The sequence below is a fragment of the Lagenorhynchus albirostris genome, chromosome 2 (genome assembly GCF_949774975.1).
Source record: "Lagenorhynchus albirostris chromosome 2, mLagAlb1.1, whole genome shotgun sequence".
NCBI classification, from domain to species: domain Eukaryota; kingdom Metazoa; phylum Chordata; class Mammalia; order Artiodactyla; family Delphinidae; genus Lagenorhynchus; species Lagenorhynchus albirostris.
The window spans coordinates 179,267,876-179,273,875 of NC_083096.1; the positions used below are offsets into that span (position 1 = coordinate 179,267,876).

General features: G+C 52.7%; 1 protein-coding gene across 1 annotated transcript in view; it reads right to left on the reverse strand.

The window, feature by feature from the left end:
- The window catches only part of SPSB1 (splA/ryanodine receptor domain and SOCS box containing 1), a 69,993-nt gene extending 69,728 nt beyond the window's left edge, over positions 1-265 (reverse strand). Inside the window, exon 1 of the mRNA XM_060141524.1 lies at positions 112-265. The gene's annotated coding sequence lies outside the window, so the exon portion shown is untranslated. The remainder of the gene's footprint in view (positions 1-111) is intronic.
- Positions 266-6,000: the final 5,735 nt, after the last annotated feature.

The window sequence follows — 6,000 nt, forward strand, 5'->3', positions numbered from 1 at the left end:
ACTGCCCGGCCCCGCGCCCGGGTGCCCACTCGGTCCCCCAGTGCTATCCCCGCTCGCACCCGGCCCGGCCCCCTATCCACCCACCCAGTCCCCGTGCCTGGCCCTGCCTACCGTTCCGGGGAGGACACCGCCGCCGCCCGCTCTCCGGGGCCGAGGAGGCTCCCGCCGCCGGGAGAGAAGCCGCCTCCTCCCCGCGGCCCCGGCGCCAGCGCCTGGAGCCTGGTTCCTGCGAGCGCGCGGGCTGCCGAGCGCGCGGGCTGCCGAGCGCGACTTCTGTGCGAAGAAGGAAAAGCACCCGTAGGCTTTAAAGTGAAAAAAGGAAAGCGCAGGGGGGCGGGGCCGGCCCGCCCCCGGCCCGCCCCGCCCCGCCCCCCGGCTCCGGCTCGGGCTCGGGCTCTGGCTCCGGCTCCGGCTGCGGCGCGCTGGGCGCTGAGCGCTGCAGCGGGGGCGGCGGCGGGGGCGCGGGGCGGGCGGTGTGTCACGTGCCCGGCGCTCGCTCGGCCGCCCCAGCTGCCGCCCCACCCGGAGGCCATCGGGGCGCGAGGGGCTGCGGCCGAGCTGCCGCGCGGGGCGGCGCCGAAGCTGTGGTCCCTCCGGAGGCGTCTTTGGGAAACGCCGGGCAGCCTCCGCTGGGCAAGAGGCCGGAGTTGCAACACCCGGAGGGCCGCGGCGGCGCTGGGCCCGGAGTGGGGGCGGGGGGCTTACTAATAATAATTTTTGTAATCTCTTGGGAGGATCAGTGTTGTTTCAATAACCTCGGGAGCAAGGCCTTGCTTGCCTCATTTCAAATTCCCAGCAGCTTAAAGTTCCGTAATTCTAGGGCACAGGAGAGGAGTTCCTGGGCCGGCAGATAACCCAGGGACTCGCCGCCCTGCCGGAACCCCGGGATGCATTTCCGTCTCGGTGCCCACAAGGACCGGGGTCTTGGGACTCCCAGACCCTGGGGGCTCGGCACCTCGGCATCCCCAGCTTCTTGATGGCTCTGGGCATACAGCAGGCGGCTTCGCCTGAGTGTTTGTTGAATGAATGAAGGAAGGAAGGAGAGAATGCCTGGTAGGTACCCACCACCCCCAACCCCGCCAAGACTTCTCTAGGTCACCAAAGAAATTCCTCCCCTGCCCTCAACAGAGCAGGCAGTTGCACCCTAGAACTGGGAAGATTGTAAGGAAAGAAGGTTTCAAAGACCAAAATCTCTTTACATTCCTCCACCCCTTGTTGTGTGTAGTGTCCCTGGAAGGGAATGGAGAATTAACATTGTTGGAGAAGCTGTTGGGAAGAACGTGGCTCCACAGTTATTTCATCTCTACCGTAACTATGAGGGCGGGACTGTTATACCGATTGCAAAGATGAAGCAGTGAAACCGAGCAGGACCCTGTAGGGGCTCCTGGGCGTAGGGAGCCTTTCTGTGCAGCCTTCATGACCTTCTCTGAGTTCCAAAGGGCAGATTTGAACAGTTGCCAATCCAGGAAGAGAAGGCATGCAGAGTCAAGGGAGGAACACCCAAGAAATAGTCGTACAGCCTTGGGGCAGGGTCCCAAGGGACACACACAATAATATCTTTAAACCCTTTTTATGGAATTAAAACCCAACAAATGGAAGATGTCAGCATTCTCCATACCAGAGAAGACCACCTGAGGCCAGACTAAAGGAACCAGAAAAGCTCATCAAGAAGCTTACCTGAGGGGCTTCCCTGGCGGTCCAGTGGTTAAGACTCGCTCTCCCACTGCAGGGGGTGTGGATTCGATCCCTGGTCAGGAAACTGAGATCCCACATGCCTTGCGGTGTGGCCAAAAAATTTAAAAATAAATAAATAAAAGATGACCTGAGACCAGATTAAAGGAGTGCAGGTCCCGCACACACCCTAATCTTATCAGCAACCCCACCCTTTGAACTGTTGCTATAAAACTCCTCACCAGATCCTCCCGGGTCGGGACACATATTTTTCGAGGGCAGGAGCCTGCTGTTCCCCCTCTGCCTGGCAAAGCAATAAAGCTATTCTTTTCTACTTCACGCAAAACTCTGTCTCGGAGATTCAGTTCGGCACCGGTGCACAGAGGCTGAGCTTTGGGCGTCGGCAGCAGTAACTGGTGAAAGGCCCTGCTGTAGCAGAGCTTGGGGCCCGGCTGGACTCTGTGACATCCCAGACTTAGCTGTCTGCTCACCTCACTGGTGCTGAAAGTCAGTTTTGTTTTGTTTTGAATTTAAAAAATACCGAGGCTCAAGGAGCAGTCACGGGCAGGGCGGGCCTGCGTTCTGGCCTCGGTTAACACGCTGGGTCACAGTTGTCTCGTATGTTGAACCTAGGCCTGGAGGCAGGGAGCCACTGCCAGCACCCCAGGGGTGCTTTGCATTTAAAAAGAGCACCGGACTCCCTTTAGCCGCTTGCAATTTGCGAACTGTTAGTTGTCCCAAGATGAAATGGGACTTGGGAGAACCATGAAAATGAAACCTTGTAATTCAGATTGGGATTGAATCCGCGGTCTTTTAACTGAGATCACACACCTGGTCTCAGGACTTAATGAAGCTCAGGCTCTTGATGTCTCATCACAGAAAGAATTCAGTGAGAGACAAAGTGATAGCGAAGAAATGGATTTATTTAGAGAGAAACGCACTCCACAGAGTGTGGGTCACCTCAGAAGGCGAGAGCCGCCCCAGGGTATGGGGTTGTCGGTTTTTATAGGGGTGGGTAATTTCATAGGCTAATGAGTGGGGGGAGTATTCCAGCTATTTGGGGGAAGGGGTGGGGATTTCCAGAAGTTGGGCCACCGCCCACTTTTTGACCTTTACGGTCGGCCATGGAACTGTCATGGCGTCTGTGGGTGTGTCACTTAGCGTGCCGATGTGTTACAGTGAGTGTACGATGAGGCTCAAGGTCTAGTGGAAGTGGACTCGTCCACCATCTTGGACCTAGTTGGTTCGAACCAGTTTATACCGTGTCCTATGGCTATGTCATTCTTTTAAAGGTTGTGCCCTGCCCCCTTCCCCCCTGTTTCAAAAACATCCAGGGTGGCAGGAAGTCCTTCCGGGTTCCTGGTGCGCCCCCAGAGTAGCCTAATCGCTGCAAAGTACAGCTGCCCCTATGGCCTCTCCCTCTAGAGAACAACCATAGTCAGTGTGTTACGCGGGAAGTGGGCACCTCTCGCCAGGAGCTGTCCCGGCCGGGAAGGGGGTGGAGGGAGGCTGGTGATTCAGACACACAGCCTGGGACCGTGATGCTGTCAGCCTTCCTGAGGGGAGCTCCTCCAGGCCTCGCCCTTAGCCTGGACGATATTTAGATGTTATTATTGACCTTCCAGGGCAGACCAAGTGTAATTCAAGTGGCAGAGTCCGCCCATTTGGGACCAGAGCCCCACTTCTGATGTGAGGGCCCTGAAACAGACCGTTCCCAATCAGAAGTCCGCAGCGCTCCCACCCCACCCTCCTTCAGCATTAATCTGGACCTCTCAGCTCTGATCCAGTTGGGTAATTAGCTCCTGCTGACCTAAATTTCCCAGAGCAATCCCTGGGGAGTGAGCCTTCCTCTCCACCAGGGCATGGGCAGGTAAGCCTATCGATGCTGGGAAGCTGGTCATCCAGCAGTGACCTGGAACAGTGTTGAGCAATTGTGGAGACCACCTTGTGTGAAAGGGGTGTATACTCATGCCATCAGCACTGATACTATTGTTAAAAAGATACAGAAACTTGGCATATTGTGACATCAGCTGATAAACACCATCCAGGAGTTTGAAGACTGACTCAAGTCTTAAACCAAGTATCTGTGTTCCACAGGGGTCAGTAGGGAGGGGGGGTGGCTGTGGCTCCTGGTGGTGTCATCTCCCCGCAACTCCACCTCCGCCTCCTCTCAACATTTCATCACTTACATCAGCACTGTTTGCTCACCTCTCTAATCTGTTTCAGGAAAATGATGGGGAGAAATTACTAGATAGCAAATTAGCTATCAGCTGCTTTTTCTGATGATGAAAAGTCTGTCCAGAGATGATGTCTCAGACACACGTTGAGCCTTCAGAGCAGAATCCTGCTGCCCTCACAAGCTCCTGCCTCCTGGGGGCTCCCATTGTCTTTGAGTCCCTTTTGTTGATTGGGATTTGGGATTAGACAAGTCTAGGGCAAACCCCGGAGCTGCCATTCACCAGCTGTGTGAGTTTGGGCAAGTTACTTAATCTTCCTGGGATCCAGTTTTCTCACCTGTAGAATAGCTCTACAAGTTTTCCAGGATTTGGTGGTGGGGAAAGAGTAGCAGTCATTCCACCAATATTCATTGAGTACAACATGTGAAAGGTATTGTGCTAAAATGAGATCCAGAGGGTTTAGAGGAATGTCAAGATAATAGACACATTTTAGATATTATTGTTGACAATAAGAAAAAGAGGTTTCCTTAAAAAGCATGGGATCCATAACACAAAAGTGTGGCAGGATACACCAAAACAGAAAGAACGCTGAAGCATATTTTTAAAAATTTAAGCCCATTCTGCATCCCTAACACGGCATATACTTAGCTCATGAAGTGAAACTGAAGTAGAATAGACCTTATCTTGCAGAACTTTGATCTTAAAGCATTCACGAATTAGTACACGGATTCTTTTCTTAGACTCTTCTCTGCCTTAAAGGTCTGTGGGGTTCACTCTTGATCACATAATTAGTAGACAGGGACACCTGCTGGCAGAGTGTGGTATTGCACTGTAGCTCTATCAGACATTGCCGGTCATCAGAACAAAGGGATGACGCTGAGCAAAGTTTCAGACGCTTTAAATGAGACACTGGGTGGCAACCAGGCTTGAGGAGAGTGCCTATGGCCTTGAGAAGAAATTAATAAAGAGATGACCTTGGGCTTGTGACAATAATTATTGTAAAGTTATTCAAAAACACTTTCAGTGACTTAAAAGTGAGCCAGCTGAGACCTCGATGCCTGTCTTCACTCTTCACCGGAGGTTTTCAATAGTCCTTCAGTGTATTTTTTTCCCCGTGGGAACATCTTCAATATTATAGTAAAACTCCAGTACAAGTGAAACACCCCTCCAAGTATTTATTTTATTTTATTTTTTACTAAATATTGAGGAACTGAATGAATAAATATCGAACAGCACTCCTCTGCAGGCTGGAGAGAAAGTAGTGAACAAAATGGACCAGACTCCTGGCCATTTCCATGTAAGTGAGGGAGACAGACAATAAACAGTAAATGAGATCATTTCAGAGAGTAACAAGTGATAATAAAGAATCATTTTATGGGCTTCCCTGGTGGTGCAGTGATTAAGAATCTGCCTGCAAATGCAGGGGACACGGGTTCGAGCCCTGGTCCAGGAAGTTCCCACATGCCGCGGAGCAACTTAGCCCGCGTTGCACAGTTGCAACTGTGCCCCAACTACTGAGCCTGCGCTCTAGAGCCCGTGAGCCACAACTACTGAGCCCGCGTGCCACAACTACTGAAGCCCGCACACCCAGAGCCCGTGCTCCGCAGCAAGAGGAGCCACTGCCATGAGAAGCCCGCGCACCACAACGAAGAGTAGCCCCTGCTCGCCGCAACTAGAGAAAGCCCGCGCGCAGCAACAAAGACACAGCGCAGCCAAAAATTAATTTCTTTTTTAAAGACTCTATGTAAAGATTCTAGAAAGGTAACCCTTCTGTCCCAAATGACAGATCAGAGACCTCCGATATTCAGGGACTCATATCTCCTTCCTGTCCCCCACAGCAGTTTGCCATGTTTGGTAGACACCTTGAAAATGAGTTCAAACTCACGGGTCTGGCCTCTCTACTCCATCCTTATCACAGGATGCCCCATCTTCCAGCCAGGGGGTCAGCTGCCACATTCATTACGCAAACATTTAGTGGGAGTGAGCTCCCATTCTGTGCTGGGAGCTTCTAAGGTTAGCATTGATCCCACAGGGACCAGTTTGGAGAATGAGATGAATCAGCTCCCATTCTGCCTCACTCCTGGAAAATACCTCCAAGAGCTTAAAGCATCAGGCCTACCACCCTTCTGCACAAAGCCCGGCACTTTCCAGC